Here is a 19544-nt window from a genome sequence, read left to right as displayed (position 1 = left end):
CCGCGCCTTTCGGAGGTGGCTGAGGGGAGGCGGGGGCGGGGGCGGGGGGGGGGGCGCCAGCCCGGAGCCGCGCTGCGGAGCTGGGGGCTGCCGTCGCGGCTCGGCGGGGCTTTCGGGTGAGTCGGCTTTGGGGGTGAGGGCACGGGACGGGTGTCCCCGCAGGGTCAGGAAGCGTGGAAGGCTGCCTCCCCGCGGCACGCCGGCAGTTGCAGTCTTGGGGCACGCGGCTGCTGGTCGGCCATATTGGCTCCCCGGAGCACGCCGGGAAGTGTAGTCTTACGGCACTCTAATGGCTGCCACGCGGCGCTTGCCAGTGCGTGCCGGGAGGCGTCGTTTTCGCGGACGTGGCTGCCGGACAGCCCGACTTGCTCTCGCAGGAGCGCGAGGTTGGGGTTTTTTTGCCGGTTTCGAGTGGTTTTCTGCAGGCTTCCAGCCGCTCCCGAGCAGCGGTGCGGCCGTGCTACGAGAGAGCGTGCGCGCGGTGAGGCGTTGCCCGGTGTCCCGAGACGAGCGCTACCGGTCGGACTCTCCGGAAGCCTGTCCGGCAGCCCCAGGCCGCCCCCGAGCCCTGGCGTGAAGGCAGGGCAAGCTGGCCCTCGCCTGTGCCGCTTTCTTCCTGAACGGGGGTGCTGGCGGCGGCGGCAGCGGCAGCAGCAGCGCGGGGAAAGAGCGGCGTCTCCGGAAGCCCCTGCAGAAGGAGGAGGGTCTCCGGCCAGGGCCGACCTCCGGTAGTAACGGCCACTGCTTTTTCTTTCCCTCTCCCAGGCCGCGCTGAGGACGTGGTTGCCCGTCCCTCCCTTGGGGATGCCGTCGACTGCACCCGCCTCGCCTGTGCCTGGCCTGGCTCGCCTCGTGGCGTGGGGGCGAAAAGGGACAGGCGGCGGAGCGCTTACCGGCCGTGGACAGCAGCTGCCCTAAGGGAAGCGGGAATGGCCAGAGAAAGGTGAAGAAGAAGAAGAAGAGATGGAAGGCTCTCCGGCCGGCAGCTGCCTCCCGCTGCAGGCAAGAGAGCGCCTGCCTCGCCGGGTGAGGAAAGATCCCTCGTTGCGCTCCGCGGCAGGTCAGGCTGCCGACGGGCACCGCAGGGTCGCCACGCGTAATCCAAAGCACGGTGCGGCCGCGTACCGAGGGAGGCAGGGAGGCAGGCTACTCATCTAGGCAGACTCGTCTCCTCGGAGCTGTAAGACACCCGTGTATTCTCTTAGGCGGAGGACAGCCGAGCGACCGGAGTGACAGCAAAGGAAAGGCGGAGAGCGGGAGAAAGAAGCGTCTGCGCTGGCAAGCTCTCCCGGCAGCGCCGAGAGCCAGAGCTGCGGTGAGTCCTGGGCCCGCGGGGCCCCATCGCCTCTCCTCTGCGTCGCGGGCCCTCCTCTGCCCCCCTCGCTTTCCCACCCGCTGTGGGGTTTTTTGGTTTGCTTTCTGCTCCCCGCTATGTTCTTTTTCCATCTCGCTCTGACGGGCTGCCTGTCCCCACCTTTTTTAGGTCCTCGCTCTCTCTGCCCCGTAGCCCGTGGCTATTGTTTCCTTCTCTCTCTCCCTGTCTCTCTGTCCGGCCCCCAGCCACTGTTTCTGCATTCCTCCCCCTCGGTCCTGTAGCCTGTCGGTATTTCTGCCATCTCTGGCTCTCTCTGTGCGGCTCCTCGTTCCTGTTGTTCGAGGTCTTCCTTCTCGGCTCCGTAGCGAGTCGTCGTGAGTCTCTCTCTTTCTCCGTCCCTCTTGAGCCTCTTCCCTGCCCCTCGTTTTGAAGGCCCGCCTCTCTGTCCCGGCACCCGTCGCTATGGTTCCTTTTTTTCGGTCTGGCTCCGTCTCGCTCCCCGTCCCTGTTTTTCTAAAGTCTCCCCTCTCTGCCTCCTAGCCCGTCGGTACCTTTTTCTTTCCCCGTCGCGGTTCGTCTGGCTCCCTGTCCCTCTTTCTTTCTTCCTTCCTTCCTTCCTCCCTGTCTGCCCCGCAGCCCGTCCCTTCGTTCCTTTCTCCTTCCCTCTCTGTCCCTCTCCCGGTCCCCGGCATTAAACTCTGCTTCTCTGCCTGGTAGCTCGCCACCGTCTTACCTTTCCCCGTCTCTCTCTCTGTCCAGCTCCCTCTCTCGAATCTTCAATTCCTCCCTGTCGCTGCAGAAGCCTGTCGGGACTTTTTCCCCTGCCCGGCTTGCCTCTCCCTGTCTCGCGATTCCTCCCTCTCTGCCCTCTTAGCCGCGACCGTTTTTATATTCTCCGTCTCTCCCTCGGTCCGCCTCGAGATCCCGATTGTTTTTTAAAGCGACCGAATCGTCGAGGTTGGCAGAGACCTTTACGATTATCGGGTGGAACCGCGAACCTGGCGCTGGCAAGTCCCCCCTCTGCCCCGCAGCCCGTCCCTTCCCTTCCGACGGCCTCTTTCTCCACCTCCCTCTGTCCGGCTCCCGGCCCCCTCTTTTCCACTTCCGCCCTCTGTACCCTGTGGCTTTCCCCCCTCTTCTTTCTCTCTCTGTCTCTGTTTGAGGAGGAGCAGCTGCCGCCCCAGCGTTCGCACCCCGTTCACGGTGTCGCGCGCACGCTTCTTCTCGGGCGCGCTTCCTCCTCCTCCTCCTCCTTCGGGCTCGACCCGAGGCTTCCGGCGGCAGCAGTCTCCGGGTGTCGGATTTTGTAAAATAATTAACGTAACTGAAAGGTGCAGCAGCGGGATCGGCCCGGGCGGGGCGCCTCCAAAGAGAGGGACCCCGAACAAAGAAATCCCGGGGCCGTTCCACGCTTGGGTCCCGGACACCCGCCCCTCGCGCGCTGTCCGCGCGTCCCTTAGTCCCGCGGTGACTTTTGGTCTGGGGTCTTCTACCGTCGTCTCGGATTCTTCTTCTGTATAGCTGTGGGCGGTGCGTTATTCCACAGGTGCTGCTGCGCCGATGCTCCGTACGTTCGCAGTAACGGGTAGAGCGGAAGGCTCCGTGGCCAGGGAAGAGCGGCACGGACGCGTTCCTGCTCGCTCCGTTGCACCGGAATTTCGACGGCTGGGTTCGGCCGCTAATTGATGGCGCTACCGGAAGAAATTTCACAAAAGTGAGTACTGTGCTTGTCTTTAATCTTTTAAAGTAATTTTTCTACGGGCGCCCGGTCCGTGGCTTAGATATTTGGTTTGCGGCGAAACAGACCCGGAACGTGGCTCCAAGTAGCGTTCCGATTCGCTGAAATTCCCCGTAGTCAGAGAGCAAGAATGGTGAATGTTGCTTGGCGGTTTGAAATCTCAGGCTTTCTCTGAAAGCTGACCTGCCAGAATGAGCCGAAAGCAGGCCGAACGCCAATAGGGATGCCGCAGAAAAGGTCCTCTTCTTGACAGGAGAAGAGCTTGGCGAAACGTCAGCGCCGTTTCCCGTAGGGCCTCCGACGTACCGGTTCGGCAAGCGTGGGCTTTGTGCGATTCCCTCGGGGACGATGGCGAACAAACCTTGTACGGCAGAGAGCATCTTAGCTTACTTTCCATCTCCTGCTCGGTTACTTGCAGAATATTTAATTTGGCGTCGCACGGACCCAGAGGGACGGGTCCCCAACTCATGCTGGTAGGGCAACCCCAGTACCAGCCGGTAAAATCGGAAAAGAGTGCGACGTTTTGAAACGTTTGCCTTGCGAGGAGAAGGGCCGTCTCTCGTTAGGCAACTGAATTCTGCGACCGATTTCCACGCCTCACGCGCGTGCGTGCGCGCACACGCGCCCCCACCCCCCCCCCCCCCCCCCCCAACAGGCAGGCTTTGAAGGAGGCAGTCCCTAAGGCAACGCGATCTAAAACGTGGAAGTTTTTTTTCTATTTTTAATAGTTTCTTACGGATAGGAGGCTCGTGTGAGCGTTTAGTCTGTCCCGTCCTTAATTCTGAACCCACTGGCTGGTGCAGAAGGACGGTCGTGTGACAAAAACAGCATGAAATTTGTCCCTGTGCCGGCTGCGTCCCGTGGTAAAGGAGTACATCTGTTATTCCTGCGTGAAAGATGTTTGATGAGCGTACCGCATCGTCAGAGCTGCTCTTGGTCTGCCTGCAAGCCGTGGGTTATGATTTAGAAATACGTTCGCCTACCGTTCCTTAACTGTGTGGTTTTGGTTTTTATTTTTTCAAAGAAAGGGTGGCTTTTTCGTCGATCTCTTTGTGAGAGTATCAAATCAGGCGGCGGTAAATACGTAGAAGCAACTAGGCGTACTACGGCGTGTACCGGACAGCGTTGGCGTGCCGCTCTGCTAGCAGCGGAGAGCCAGATGAGGATGCCCGTGGTAAGTACTCGTTCTGCCTCCGGCTGAACGGAAAGATTCTCATGTTGAGGGTTCCTGGGCTTGTCTGTGTGATTAGCATTACTTTTTTTTTTTTTTTTTTTTTTTTTTAATATGAAACAGGGTCAGATAATTGTTGATGAGTGGGACTTTGCGTACTCCTTTAGGTAGTTTTTCGTACTGAACCTTAGATCGGTTACAAAACTTAATCTTTGTGCAGTTTACACGTTTTGTAGCAACTACAAAGACATTTATCCTGTAGGTAAGCTGAAAATAAAAATGCGGTTTCTCACCTGATTTTTCTTTCGGAGGAACGCTCGCCCCCAGCGGCTGGTTTTTTTTTGCTAGTGTTGTCGGGGGGAAGGAACGGCGGCACTTGCCTGGTTTCTTCCCCTAGCCAGGGACCTGAAACTTTGTTTTCCTCAGCTGTTTCACTAGAAATTTACAAGTGTCGGTGGTCAACAGTGGCAGAGAATTGGGTGGCGTTTTCAATTTCAAAGGGAAGGAACGTGTTGATGTTAATTCTGTTACCAAAAGCGAAGTACCAGCTGCTTCCTCTTTCTAGATCTTCTCTCCTTTCGCCGTCCTCCCCGAGGGGTAACGTGGCCACGCCGTATACCTTTTCTGCTCTGGTACCGTTCGTTTGATACGCAGGAGCGCTGTGAAATAACTAGAAGGGCTACGGACAGACATCTGCCATCGTTGCGGCTGCCTTAAATCGTGTATTTGTCCCTTTAGCCCGTCATTTCCTTTCCGCTCAGTTGAGTTACGTGCAGCGTTAGGTTCCAGTCGAGAGCGGTGCCGCCGAACAACGCTCTGGGAGCGTGCGCGGAGGAGGGCGACCGAGATGGCGAGAGGTCTCCGAGGCAAGACTTAGGGGGAGCGGCTGAGGTCACTTGGTTTGTTCAGCTTGGAGAAGGGAAGGCCGAGGGGTGACCTCATCGCAGTCTACACCTTCCTCGAGGGGGACGGCGGAGGGGGAGGCGCTGACCTCCGTTCTCTCCGGTGACCGGCACTAGGACCCGAGGAAACGGGACGAAGCTGCGTCAGGGCAAGTTCAGACCGGACGTTGGGAAAAGGCTTTTCACTGAGAGGGCGGTCGGTCAGTCACGGAACAGGCTCCCCAGGGAAGCGGTCGCAGCCACCGAGCCTGTCAGGAGTTCAAGGAGCGTCTGAACGATGCTCTTAGTCGCACGGTTTAGTTTTAGGTAGTCCCACGTGGAGCGGGGGCTTGGTCTCGGTGATCCGTATGGGTCCCTTCCAACTTGAGATACTCTATGATTCTGTGAAATCTTCTGGGTTAGAAACGACCTTATTGTAACAGAGAATTCGCTGAACGTGGCTTTGTGCAAGGACTGTCGTCTTAGAATATCTTTTTTTTTTTCTTCCCCCCCCCACAGATATGAGAAAAGCTCTGTCCAGAGATATGGAGATGAAATCAGTTGTACCTCACCCTGTGACACCGGAAGACATTGAGTAACTGTAAGCTGTGATGCTCAGTGAAATTACTAAGAGCGTTAAGTTTCCCGTGCCTTTGCTTTCACTCTCCCATTCTCTCGTCTTGTGGCACGTCGCATTTTTTGAGGCCGTGGAAGCGACACCGGGAGCGATGGGTTGTCAGAACCAGGTCCTCCTGCCCGTCGCTGGTTTTGCTTACCTTCGCCGTCTCTGTGTACCAGCCTGCGTCTCTCTCTCTCTGTTCCTCAATCCCTGTCCTCTCTTCTCTGTTCTGCTTTGTTTCACTGCGTATGTCCCGTTCCCTGTCCCACCTTTATCCTTCCTTCCTTCTTCCTCGCCTTTTTCTTTGTCCTTTTGTCCTGCTCCCCGACCCTGTTTCTCGCTCCATCTGACCGTCCTTTTCCTGGCACCTTGGTGTCTCTGCTCCTTGCCCCCGTCTTTCTCTCCCCTCTGCCCAGTCCTCGTCTCCCTCTTTTGTGCGTCTGCCCCTCTGTCCTGCTCCCTGCCCCTCTTGTTCTCACTCTGCCCCAGCGTCCCGCTCCCCGGTCCTCTTTCCCTCTGTTGCTCTCTCCTTCTCCCTGCTCCCCAGCCCGGTTCTCTCACGCTCCCGCTTCCTTTTTTTATTCTCTGTTGCTCTGTCCTGCTCCCCCGTGCCGCTGTCCCTCGCCGTACCTCTCGGTCCGGCTCCCTGCCCTTATTCTCTTTTCCTCCCTCGCCGTGGCGCTGCCCGCCCAGGGTCGTTTCTGCCTCTCTGTCCCGCTCCCCGTCCTTGTTTGTCGGTCACCGTCCCGCTGCCTCTCTTCCTGCCGCTTCTTCCTCCCTCTCTGTCAGGCTCCCTGTCCCCGTCCTTCACTCGCCGTCCCTTTCCTTGCCTCGCGCTTTCTCGCTCGCCGCCGCCCCCCCCCATCCAGCTGGCTGCCCCTTTTCTCCTCTCTTCTAGCGTCCTGCAGCTGGCTCCTCGGTTTTGGCGGCAGCCTGCACATAGCAGCCCAGCTCTCCAGCAGCCTGACGGACCGACCGTGTGTCTGTTCCACGCCGGACTGGCGAGCGTGGCTCTGGGTAGGACAGCCGAGGCGCCCCAGGGCCGGGCCCCGGTGCGGAGTCTCTCCCGGGACCGGCTCTGTGTGTGACTGAATAAACGCTTGCGGTCTCTTTTGCCGTGCCGGCTGCCTTGGCGCTTCCTTTGCGGGGGTGCTGTGATGGAGGGCAGGGGAGGAGGGGTGTGGGGGGGGTCAGGTGATGGCCCCCTGTTCATGTGGGGCTCCAGCTGTGGGTTGGGGCTGCTGGTGCCCCAGGTGCAGGCAGTGAGGCTGCTGGTGCCCCAGGTGCGGGCAGTGAGGCTGATGGCCATGGCCCCTCCCTATAAGGGGCTGCTGGTGTGCAGTGGCTGCTGTGAGCCAAGGGAGGAGCGGAGGCGTTGCTGGGCTGTGGCTGCATGGAGGGAGAAGGTGAGTGGGGCAGCCTCTTAGGAGGGGTAGGGGTAGGTGGGTGGCAGGGTGCAGGTCAGAGGCATGGAGCTGAAGGAGGGTTGCCTGGAGCCGGCGGGCGTCTGTGCTGTGTCGGAGCTTGTGGGGGGAGTGCTGGCTGGCGGTCCAGCCCGGAGCCACGCTGCGGAGCTCCGCGGGGATTTCGGTGAGTTGGTGCGAGGGAATGGGACAGTGTCCCCGCAGGGTCAGGAAGCGTGGAAGGCTGCCTCCCGCAGCACGCTGGGAGCTGTAGTCTTATGGCACTCGGCTGACATGCAGTGTTTGCCAGTGCGTGCCAGCAGCTGTCATTTCCCCTTTTGGAAAAGGCACTGTCTGCCTCTCACCTCAACAAAAATGCTCTAGCTCTGGTTAGTCCAGACAGCTGTTCCCAGCTGCAGCACCTCCCCTGTAGCCTGTCCCATAGCCACAGACTGCTGCCTGACCCTGTCTTCACATTAGCACGCTGGCCCTCAAAGATAGTTTATTGCACCATAAATGCTGGTGTCATTAGCATCAGTTTGGAGAAAATAGCGGCATCTCCAAAAGCTCCCCCAGAAGAAGGGGTTGCTGCTTCAGGAGAGCTACAGTCATCACTGTGGATGAGAGTTGCTGGTTGTTTACCTCTCCCAGAAGCAGTGGTGAGGGGTCAGTTGTTGGTTCCTCTCTGGGGATGTTGTTTGCTGCATCTGCCTCAGGTTTGTGTGGGTTGCCTTTGGCCTCCTTCTCCTAGAGGCACAGGCAAAAAAGCATAGCTGGACACTTACTGGCCGCACAGAGGAGCTGCTGAGGCCCAAGCCCAAGGCCAGAAAAAGGCAATGCAGCTGAAGAATAAAATGAAGGGGATCCAGCTGGCAGCTTCATTAAAGAAACAGAGGAGGAGGACCTCCTGCAGGCAGGAGACCATCTCTCTGGGTTAAGAAGAACACCTCTTAGCACAGTCCTTGGCAGATCCGATCTCTAACGTGCGCCCCACCATCAAAATTCCTCCTTTAGACAAATATCGTAACATCCTCTGCGTAGAGAGACGTTACCCCCCCAGAGAGTCGGAATCGGCAGTTTTATCTTAACCACGTTTTTGTGGGAAATCGGACTAAATGTAACACAACTAATCCTATTAAATCTCGCTCGAGCCGGGCCCAGAGGGGACCAAAGGCATCGGGAGTATTTTGGTCGCGTAGCGACAAAGCTTATAAAGTACTTCCGCGTCGGGGAGGAATTCGCACTCTAGGATTGGTAACTGCGGATTTACAAATGCTCCCGAAAACTGTAGAAGTTCCAATCTGGCATCGCACCTTTTTAACTCGCGTTAAAAGGACCGATACCCCATTAATAGAAAAGCCCTCGGGATTTCATTCTTTTCTCCGATGGTTCATACCATCTTTAGGGGTGACCGAACTGGAAAAAGTGATTTTAAACATATCAGGAGAAATTGAAAAACCGGCAAACTATACCGCTCGTGGGTTAACAACCTTGCAAATTGAAATCGCAGAACTCTCAAAAGTTACCCTCCAAAATCTTACGGCCTTAGATACGACGTTAGCATCGCAAGGTGGAGTTCGCACAACACTAAATGCGAGTCGTCGCACACGTATGGATCATTCAGGGGAATTATTGACTGACGTACATAAAATCTGGGAAATTAATTCTCGAATGCGACAAGTACAAAAAGACGATACATCTCGGGGTTTTACCGATACCATGTCGGGGTTGACTTCCCGGGTTCCTGATCTATCTGTGCGGCTCAAAAAGGCCCTTGCTGTAGCAGCCTTAGCAATCGTAGGGATTGTACGCGTAATAGCGATTTTTCAATCTTGTATAACCTGTTTTTCTAGTATAGTAGCAAAATGGCAACGAGCTCGGAGATATAAATAATTGCAGGGATGCAATAAAAACAAACGGAGGGAACTGTAAAAAATATAGAAGCCTAGCTATAAGAAAACTTATGCTAACTAGAAAGCTGCTTAAGGCCTAGAACTGTTTTAAAGCCTATAATCATGGGAAAGGGGTTTCTAATCAAGGTAATAGATAACGAAGCTAACCGACCCCGGCAGCGTACAATGCCGCTACGTTCCTCGTACGGTCCCTACCCAACCGGACAATAGGCCCGGGAATATTAATCTTACAAAGTAAGTTGTTACAGACAGGCGCATCCGCAGCAAGGATACCGCGCACGCCTGCAAGAAGAGGGCCATCCGGCGGACACGGGTGCGTGACCACCGGCGACCGCCAGAGACCTCCGAGGACCGCCGACTCAAATCACCGAGCGTGCGTGACGGGGAGGAGAATATGGAAATGAATTCTAAGAAATGATTATCATAGGACTGCCTTTTCTTGGAAAATAATGGATACGTATATTTTGATTCTATAGAACCTGCGTCTCGGTAATCACCCGGACGCACGTTTGGCGGAGCCGTTTCCCCCGTGCATCCGGCGCTGCAGTAAAGCAAACCTAGGGTAACTCACCTCTGGTAGATTTAACAAATCTGTTTCCCTCTCCCTATTTTTTATTCCTCCCTCTGTACCCACTCACTGTTTAAATTTTTATGTTTCCTTCTCTTCATCTCCCTGTCCCTTTTTTAATATTTCTGTGTTTCTTGTATCCCATCAGGTTTTAAATTTTCTTTCCACATTGTCCTCTACCCATCTTCCTGTCCCTACGTTTTATTTCTTGTACTCAGTTGCTTTTTAAAATTCCTTCTACATCTCTCTGTCTCCCTTTCTTGATGTTTTAAAATTGTTTTCTATGTTCCCTATAGGCCATTGCTATTTAATTTCTCTTTCAACAACTCCATATATCCATCTCCCTTTCCCTAAATTTTAATTCATCCTTTTCTGCCGTATACCCCGCCGCTTTTTAAATTTTCTTTCAATGTTTCCTTCTATTCTCATCCCCATTCCTACTTTTTTCTTCTTTCTGATGTTTCTTGTAGCCTATCGCTTTTAAAAATTTCTACGTCTCCCTCTATCCGACTCCCCGTCTCTATTTTTTAATTCCTCCTTCTGTGCCCTGCACAGGGTCGCTGTAAAAATTTTCAATGTCTCCATTTATTTAGTTTCCCATACTCGGTCCATTTTTTTTGTCACGTACCTCATTGATTTTTAGTTTTGCGCACGTGCTATTTTCCCCCGTTCTTATTTTATTCTCATCTTTCCTTAAAGCTGTCGCATTTAAAATTTTCTTTCTATGTCTAAGCTTATTTGCTTTGATGTCCCTATTTTTTGTTTTCCCATGTGCCCTATACCTCATCGCTTTTAAAATTTTTTCAACGTCCACTTTAACCAATTCCGCCTTATTTGTTTCTCATCCATCCTGTACCCCCTTGCTTTTGAAATTTTCTTCCTACGTCTCTCCGTATTTTTCTCCCTATTCTTGTTTTGTAATTTTTCCTTTTCTTTCCTTAATGCCCCTGCTTTTATCATTTGCTTCCTCTGTGTGTCTCTATCACCCTACCCTTATTTTTTTTTGTCATGTCTTTCCTTAATGCCTTTGCTTTTAAAATTTTCTTTCTATGTCTACTTAAACCCATTTGCTGTCTTTATTTTTAATTTTTTTCCCCATCTGTTCTGAACGCCATCGCTTTTTCCATTTTCATTCCACGTCTACTTTTATCAAGCTCCCTATCCGTATTTTTAAATTTATTGACGTCCGTCACGTACCCCGTCGCCTCTTAAATCGTATTTCCTTGTCGGCATCTATTTTTTACCATATCCTCATTTTAAATTTTTTTCTCGCCTGGCTTAATGCCATCCCTTATTATGTTTTCTTTCTGTGACAACTTTTACGTTGACATCTGTTTTTTTTATTGTTTTCTTGTCTTTCCCATACTCTGTCGCTCTCCAAATTTTCTGTTTAAGTCTCTATATCTAGTTTTTCGTCCCATTTTTATTTGTTCTCCTGCATTTCCTGTACCGCAACTTTTAAAACTGCGTTTCTGCGCGTGCCGGTTTTGGACGGGATAGGGTTAGTTTCCTTCACGGTAGCTGTTACGGGGCTACGTTTTGGATTCATGCCAAAAACAGCGTGCATACTACGGCGGCGCTTTAATTATCGCCGATATTTTGTTGTAGCTACTTGCCCGCTCGTAAGGGTGTTTTGTAGCGTTTCTGATGCATATTTTTCATTTTCTATGGTTTTCTGGCGCTTTCTCTCCTTTGGGACTCATCTAGTTCCGTTAAGGGAGTCAGTCGGAGAGACTGTCGAGGTTAGCTGACAATTTACAGTAAGTAATTTACTGTTCAGCCAGAGATATTTTTGAGAAGGGCTTCTCACAGGGTCTATTCCGGCTTTGTCATTCAGTCTTATCCAGAACGTAGTTCCGGTAGAAGTCAGGCGGTACGTGCGGTCTCGCTCAAAACGACGTGTAAGCCCGGAGCATTTTGGGGTTTTTATAGTAAACTAACAGATGTAATTTTCAACAACAAGATTGTCATTGCATTTAATTAACTACTTTGCTACAAGATTTAGCGTACCATTTATCTCTTTCTGTATACAGCCCAGAAAAATCAAAACTAATTACATACCCGGTCACATCATCAATACGATAGATGGAGTTGCAGTAAAAGAGCAGGTATCATTGTTTCCAGCCAGAGCTGCTTTCTCTATTCAGCACTTAGTACACCATAAACTCAAGACAGGTAAGAAAATCCACTGCTGCTCTTCCGGCCGCTTTTAAGCCTTGTGGTGGTCAGCCCCTCCCCTTTCCCAGGGGCTGGTGGGAAGGATGGTGGGCGGGGCCCGAGGTATATGAACCGCAGGCCTCTGCCAGGGAGCTCAATCTGCTTCCAGGCTTCTCTGGTATCAGAGCTATGCTGGTCCTTCAGTCAAGGGCAGCTTTAGTATCAGTTTGGCTTTTTGGGTAGATACATCTGAGATAAGAGCCTCGGGACCGGTCAAGGTTAAGCAGTGTATTTAATAGAAAGTATGCTTTATGCAGATTTGGTGGGGTTTTTAATTTATTAGTTTTCAGGTCAGTATTTTTATATTGAGCATTCTGAGGTTTGTAAGATCATTTAATAACATGTATTTCTTTTTTTTTTTTTCTAGGTCCACTGCATTTTACTGGAATTCCTGATTTTACAGAAGAGGGAACCTTGGTTTTTTTCTCCAGTTTTCCTGTAAGCTATGTAAGTTGCCAGTATTATTTCTCTTAATAGGACTGACGATGAGATTATCTAGCAGGGGTTAGGTTCAGCATCTTGTACGTATTCATTCACAGAGTTTTAGCATTTCTGAAGAAAGCAGCAGGGATGTAAGGTATAGTGTCTTTCAGGCTACGGGACAGCTCGCCGCTTTTCCCGATCGCCCACGGAGTACCACGTTGTTCCTAGAACCTTTGCGGCTCACTGCAGGCTTCTCGTAGATTATAAGCATTGGGACTTTGTTTTGTTTTGCAGGCTCATAGCTCGCGGAAAGATAGAAGGTAAGAGTCATCTGCAGAACGCAGTGTAAGGCTTTGAGGAGCGGCCGACACGGGGGGTTTGGGGGGGCGCAAATACAAGGAGAGAGCTGTCAGGAAGGAGCGGGGTTCCTTCTCGGAGTTCAGGAGAAGAGAAGGAGTTTCTAAAGTTTTGGGACCGAGGGACAGTTGTGAAAGAGGAGGGCTCATCACCCATTCTCAGATAAGTTTTACAGGTGGATTTGGGTGCCACCGAGGACTATTCTAGCTCAGTCTCATCACAGCCGACCGGAGGCACGACGATCCCGAGACGTGCGGCGTAAGTTATCCGGCCCTCGGCACGGCCATAAGCAGAGCTGAATGTCAGAAGAGTCTCATCTTGTGAAGCATGGGGTAGGTTAAAATATACCTTCCTGAACTCTGAAGTCTCTGCTTCCCTGTACCTTCTGCTTTCTTTATTCCCTGACTTAATTTTTGCATCCATCCCTTCACCGTCCATCTGGATGTCACAGTTACTTAGAGACACAGACTAGGCAATTATTTCCAGCGCAGGCTTGAGCGACCGTATTCCCTGGAATTTCACGGTGAAGAGGATGCATATCGCCCGCGCTCGTAATGGTCTCCAGCCGGGGGTCTGTCTTTTATTGTGGTCCTGACACAAAGCTTTTTCTATTTTCTAGTTTTACCTTTTTCCGTAAGCGAACGATGAGGCTTGCTCTAGTACCGGTCACGGCAGTTATGTTCTCTTGTTCTTGGAAGCATTTAAGGTTAGAGTAGAGGAGAGGGCTGTCTGGGAGCAGTTCCATTTGGGCAGGCAAAGGGAGCGGGTTGCTCATCGGCACGATGCTAGACCGGGCAGGGCAGTTCCAGCCTGTGTTATGTCTGTGTGTCTTGTCCTGTGTGTCTCAGCCCTTCCTCGGGTCTCAACACCCTCTTTGCGCTCAAGGGGCAAAGTGTGCTTCTCGGTTGCCATCCCTAGGCTCTCGGATGCCTCCGCTCATCGGCGTAGCGCCAGTCGGGTGCTTCTTTGCTTGCCTTGCAAGCTTACGGCGTGGATCGTTCTCGCGTGTCGGAAGCTTCCGGCGGGTCCTCTTTTTGCAGCCTAGTCCTAGGCCGCATCGGGAGCTCTGCTCTCCAGCCGTCCGTTCTCAGGGACCGGGGCTTCTTCTCTGCGTCGTTACATTCTTAGGTCTTGAAGAGAGGCTTCTTGCCGCATCCCTCGCCCTGGTTTTGACCGTAGCTTCTTACAACTGGCTATCACGGTCCATTCTTTTCTGGGGTTGCCATAGAGCTTCTGCGCCCGGGCCTCGTGCCCTGTAGGTCATCTTGTTGGGCAGCCTCTCCGGTCCAGGAGTCGTTCCTCTCGCTGAGAGTTTTCTCTCACTTGTGATTTGTGGTGTTTGTAGCATTCTGTGTAGCGTTGATCCCCGTGCATGTGTGTCTTGGGCGTGGAGCTGCTCTGCCCGGGGCTGTCGAGTCCAGGGTTAGGCGGAATAGCAATAGAAGTGTACGGTTAGTGTGTCAGTATGGCCAGTCTGGAATTGTTTGGCTCTCGCTCGGCATCTGGCTGACTTGTTTAATTATCTTGGTGTTTTTTTTTTATTTCCAGATGCAGAGAGAGAGAGGAAGCGCACCAAAGAGCAGCACAGGAGGGGAGCAGAGCGCCGTAAGGAGGTGGGTCGGCCAGTGGAGTCGGAGGGAAGATGTGGCTGGTGCCTATATGACTCCATTCAGATTTGTGTGTGGCTTTTATTTTGAAGGTGCAAAGGTGGATATGGACCCCGTCGGACACAGACACGGGAGGTGACTCGGGCCAGGTGAGCGGCGACTAGCGGGCTGAAGTACAGCAGTTATTTTTCTGGTGTTGCATTGCTGTTTAAGGTACAGGGATCCTTTGTTTGTGTTTTCTAGGTGGGGCGCAAGGACGGCAGCCCAAAACGACGGAGGCCAGGTGAGCAAGCGGCTGAGGTCAAGGAGGGGGAGGTAGGAATCGGTGCGGGCAAGCCGCAGTTTTGGGCAGTGTCTGAGCACGTGCCTCTCGCTTGATTTTCGGCAGGTGCCGCAGGGAGCCTCGGAGGGGCGAAGCCGCGTGCCGACGAGCAGTCAGAGAAGGTGAGGCGCTTGTCAGTGTCTAATAGCAAAGCAGTATAAGGCAACTTGTTTGAGCTTTTCCCTCTGGTTTTGCAGGCGCTGCGTGGCCACCTTTTGGACCGGATGTCCGTTTGAGGTGAGCTGGAGGAACGGCGAGGGCGGTTGTGGGAGCGGTGACTTCTGACAAACGTAGGAGTAATTTTGTGTCTCTTGGCGTCTTAGGTGCCACAAGGGATGACGGCTGCAGGGGTCAGTCTCTGGACCGAGCAGGTGAGCGGAAAGACAGGGTGCTTCTGAGGAGAGGGGGGCGTTGTGGGCAAGGTTGGTGTTGACCGGTGCGATGCTGACTGACAGCAATGTTTTGTTTGTTTTGGTGATGTGTTTACTCTAGGTGAAGAGGGTCCAGACGACTGCCGGAAGATCCCAGTTAGCCGATGCACAATGTGCATGTTGTTTGTTGTGGATGGATTCAGATCCTCGGCCCTCTGAAAGCTAAGTTGAGGGACCGGGGCCAGGGAGGGAGCGGGCCGAGGAGGGGGCAAGTTTGGGGGTCGCAGGGGAGATGTGTTGCGGTTAGCGTAGGGGCAAGAGCTGTCTGGCAGCGGTCCCCTAGGGTGGGCAAAGGGAGCGGGTTACTTGTCAACACAATACTAGGCTGTGTTGGGCAGGGCAGTTCCAGCCTGTGTCTGTGGTATGTTTGTTGTGTGTCTTGTCCTGTGTGTCTCAGCCCTTCCTTGGGTCTCAACGCCCTCTTTGCGCTCAAAGGGCACGGCATGCTTCTCGGGCGCCATCCCTAGGCTCTCAAACGCCTGTATTCATCGGTGTAGCGCCAACGGGGCGCTTCTTTTGCTTGCCCTGCAAGCTTACGGCGTGGATTGTTCTTGCGTGTCGGAAGCTTCCGGCGGGTCCTCTTTTTGCAGCCTAGTCCTAGGCCGCATCGGGAGCTCTGCTCTCCAGCCGTCCGTTCTCAGGGACCGAGGCTTCTTCTCTGCGTCGTTACATTCTTAGGTCTTGAAGAGAGGCTTCTTGCCGCATCCCTCGCCCTGGTTTTGACCGTAGCTTCTTACAACTGGCTATCACGGTCCATTCTTTTCTGGGGTTGCCATAGAGCTTCTGCGCCCGGACGTCGTGCCCTGTAGGTCGCCTTGCATGGCAGCCTCTCCGGTCCGGGAGTCGTTCCTCTCGCTGAGAGTTTTCTCTCACTTGTGATTTGTGGTGTTTGTAGCATTCTGTGTAGCGTTGATCCCCGTGCGTGTGTGTCTTGGGCGTGGAGCTGCTCTGCCCGGGGCTGTCGAGTCCAGGGTTGGGTGGAATAGCAAGAAGAGGGTCCAGTTAGTGTGTCAGTATGGCCAGTCTGGAATTGTTTGGCTCTCGCTCGGCATCTGGCTGACTTGTTTAATTATCTTGGTGGTTTTTTTTATTTCCAGATGCAGAGAGAGAGGAAGCGCACCAAAGAGCAGCACAGGAGGGGAGCAGAGCGCCGTAAGGAGGTGGGTCGGCCAGTGGAGTCGGAGGGAAGATGTGGCTGGTGCCTACATGACTCCATTCAGATTTGTGTGTGGCTTTTATTTTGAAGGTGCAAAGGTGGATATGGACCCCGTCGGACACAGACACGGGAGGTGACTTGGGCCAGGTGAGCGGCGACTAGCGGGCTGAAGTACAGCAGTTATTTTTCTGGTGTTGCATTGCTGTTTAAGGTACAGGGATCCTTTGTTTGTGTTTTCTAGGTGGGGCGCAAGGACGGCAGCCCAAAACGACGGAGGCCAGGTGAGCAAGCGGCTGAGGTCAAGGAGGGGGAGGTAGGAATCGGTGCGGGCAAGCCGCAGTTTTGGGCAGTGTCTGAGCACGTGCCTCTCGCTTGATTTTCGGCAGGTGCCGCAGGGAGCCTCGGAGGGGCGAAGCCGCGTGCCGACGAGCGTTCCGAGAAGGTGAGGCGCTTGTCAGTGTCTAATAGCAAAGCAGTATAAGGCAACTTGTTTGAGCATTTCCCTCTGGTCTTGCAGGCGCTGCGTGGCCACCCTTGGAACCGGATGTCCGTTTGAGGTGAGCTGGAGGAACGGCGAGGGCGGTTGTGGGAGCGGTGACTCCTGACAAACGTAGGAGTAATTTTGTGTCTCTTGGCGTCTTAGGTGCCACGAGGGATGACGGCTGCAGGGGTCAGTCTCTGGACCGAGCAGGTGAGCGGAAAGACAGGGTGCTTCTGAGGAGAGGGGGGCGTTGTGGGCAAGGTTGGTGTTGACTGGTGCGATGCTGACTGACAACAATGTTTTGTTTGTTTTGGTGATGTGTTTACTCTAGGTGAAGAGGGTCCAGACGACTGCCGGAAGATCCCAGTTAGCCGATGCACAATGTGCATGTTGTTTGTTGTGGATGGATTCAGGTCCTCGGCCCTCTGAAAGCTAAGTTGAGGGACCGGGGCCAGGGAGGGAGCGGGCCGAGGAGGGGGCAAGTTTGGGGGTCGCAGGGGAGATGTGTTGCGGTTAGCGTAGGGGCAAGAGCTGTCTGGCAGCGGTCCCCTAGGGTGGGCAAAGGGAGCGGGTTACTTGTCAACACAATACTAGGCTGTGTTGGGCAGGGCAGTTCCAGCCTGTGTCTGTGGTATGTTTGTTGTGTGTCTTGTCCTGTGTGTCTCAGCCCTTCCTCGGGTCTCAACGCCCTCTTTGCGCTCAAAGGGCACGGCATGCTTCTCGGGCGCCATCCCTAGGCTCTCAAACGCCTGTATTCATCGGTGTAGCGCCAACGGGGCGCTTCTTTTGCTTGCCCTGCAAGCTTACGGCGTGGATTGTTCTTGCGTGTCGGAAGCTTCCGGCGGGTCCTCTTTTTGCAGCCTAGTCCTAGGCCGCATCGGGAGCTCTGCTCTCCAGCCGTCCGTTCTCAGGGACCGAGGCTTCTTCTCTGCGTCGTTACATTCTTAGGTCTTGAAGAGAGGCTTCTTGCCGCATCCCTCGCCCTGGTTTTGACCGTAGCTTCTTACAACAGGCTATCACGGTCCATTCTTTTCTGGGGTTGCCATAGAGCTTCTGCGCCCGGGCCTCGTGCCCTGTAGGTCGCCTTGCATGGCAGCCTCTCCGGTCCGGGAGTCGTTCCTCTCGCTGAGAGTTTTCTCTCACTTGTGATTTGTGTTGTTTGTAGCATTCTGTGTAGCGTTGATCCCCGTGCATGTGTGTCTTGGGCGTGGAGCTGCTCTGCCCGGGGCTGTCGAGTCCAGGGTTGGGTGGAATAGCAAGAAGAGGGTCCAGTTAGTGTGTCAGTATGGCCAGTCTGGAATTGTTTGGCTCTCGCTCGGCATCTGGCTGACTTGTTTAATTATCTTGGTGTTTTTTTATTTCCAGATGCAGAGAGAGAGAGGAAGCGCACCAAAGAGCAGCACAGGAGGGGAGCAGAGCGCCGTAAGGAGGTGGGTCGGCCAGTGGAGTCGGAGGGAAGATGTGGCTGGTGCCTACATGACTCCATTCAGATTTGTGTGTGGCTTTTATTTTGAAGGTGCAAAGGTGGATATGGACCCCGTCGGACACAGACACGGGAGGTGACTCGGGCCAGGTGAGCGGCGACTAGCGGGCTGAAGTACAGCAGTTATTTTTCTGGTGTTGCATTGCTGTTTAAGATACAGGGATCCTTTGTTTGTGTTTTCTAGGTGGGGCGCAAGGACGGCAGCCCAAAACGACGGAGGCCAGGTGAGCAAGCGGCTGAGGTCAAGGAGGGGGAGATGAGAATCAGTGTGGGAGGCTGTTTTGGGCAGTGTCTGAGCACGTGCCTCTCGCTTGATTTTTGGCAGGTGCCGCAGGGAGCCTCGGAGGGGCGAAGCCGCGTGCCGACGAGCAGTCAGAGAAGGTGAGGCGCTTGTCAGTGTCTAATAGCAAAGCAGTATAAGGCAACTTGTTTGAGCTTTTCCCTCTGGTTTTGCAGGCGCTGCGTGGCCACCTTTTGGACCGGATGTCCGTTTGAGGTGAGCTGGAGGAACGGCGAGGGCGGTTGTGGGAGCGGTGACTCCTGACAAACGTAGGAGTAATTTTGTGTCTCTTGGCGTCTTAGGTGCCACGAGGGATGACGGCTGCAGGGGTCAGTCTCTGGACCGAGCAGGTGAGCGGAAAGACAGGGTGCTTCTGAGGAGAGGGGGGCGTTGTGGGCAAGGTTGGTGTTGACCGGTGCGATGCTGACTGACAACAATGTTTTGTTTGTTTTGGTGATGTGTTTACTCTAGGTGAAGAGGGTCCAGGCGACTGCCGGAAGATCCCAGTTAGCCGATGCACAATGTGCATGTTGTTTGTTGTGGATGGATTCAGATCCTCGGCCGTCTGAAAGCTAAGTTGAGGGACCGTGGCCGGGGAGGGGGCAAGTTTGGGGGTTGCAGGGGAGATGTGTTGCGGTTAGCATAGGGGCAAGAGCTGTCTGGCAGCGGTCCCCTAGGGTGGGCAAAGGGAGCGGGTTACTTGTCAACACAATGCTAGGCTGTGTTGGGCAGGGCAGTTCCAGCCTGTGTTTGCGGTGTTGTGTGTCTTGTCCTGTGTGTCTCAGCCCTTCCTCGGGTCTCAACACCCTCTTTGCGCTCAAGGGGCAAAGTGTGCTTCTCGGTTGCCATCCCTAGGCTCTCGGATGCCTCCGCTCATCGGCGTAGCGCCAGTCGGGTGCTTCTTTGCTTGCCTTGCAAGCTTACGGCGTGGATCGTTCTTGCATCTCGGAAGCTTCCGGCGGGTCCTCTTTTTGCAGCCTAGTCCTAGGCCGCATCGGGAGCTCTGCTCTCCAGCCGTCCGTTCTCAGGGACCAAGGCTTCTTCTCTGCATCGTTACGTCCTTAGGTCTTGAAGAGAGGCTTCTTGCCGCATCCCTCGCCCTGGTTTTGACCGTAACTTCTTACAACTGGCTATCACGGTCCATTCTTTTCTGGGGTTGCCATAGAGCTTCTGCGCCCG

The 19544-nt window shown here is 53.9% G+C and overlaps 2 long non-coding RNA genes across 2 annotated transcripts; both read left to right on the top strand.

Annotated features, from left to right (window-relative positions):
- The first annotated feature begins 4094 nt into the window (after window positions 1-4094).
- On the top strand, window positions 4095-6844 carry LOC129200455 (uncharacterized). The gene is made up of 3 exons (XR_008574904.1): window positions 4095-4227; window positions 5625-5706; window positions 6623-6844. It is a non-coding gene; the product is annotated as an uncharacterized LOC129200455 (long non-coding RNA).
- Window positions 6845-11721: 4877 nt separating this feature from the next.
- LOC129200456 (uncharacterized) lies at window positions 11722-13109 on the top strand. The gene is made up of 4 exons (XR_008574905.1): window positions 11722-11783; window positions 12193-12272; window positions 12543-12568; window positions 12768-13109. It is a non-coding gene; the product is annotated as an uncharacterized LOC129200456 (long non-coding RNA).
- The last annotated feature ends 6435 nt before the right edge of the window (window positions 13110-19544 follow it).

Source organism: Grus americana, unplaced genomic scaffold (assembly GCF_028858705.1).
Source record: "Grus americana isolate bGruAme1 unplaced genomic scaffold, bGruAme1.mat scaffold_139, whole genome shotgun sequence".
In the NCBI taxonomy this organism is placed as follows: Eukaryota; Metazoa; Chordata; class Aves; order Gruiformes; family Gruidae; genus Grus; species Grus americana.
The sequence above is the reverse complement of the archived record's forward strand: the minus strand, read 5'-3'. Positions and strand labels throughout refer to the sequence as shown.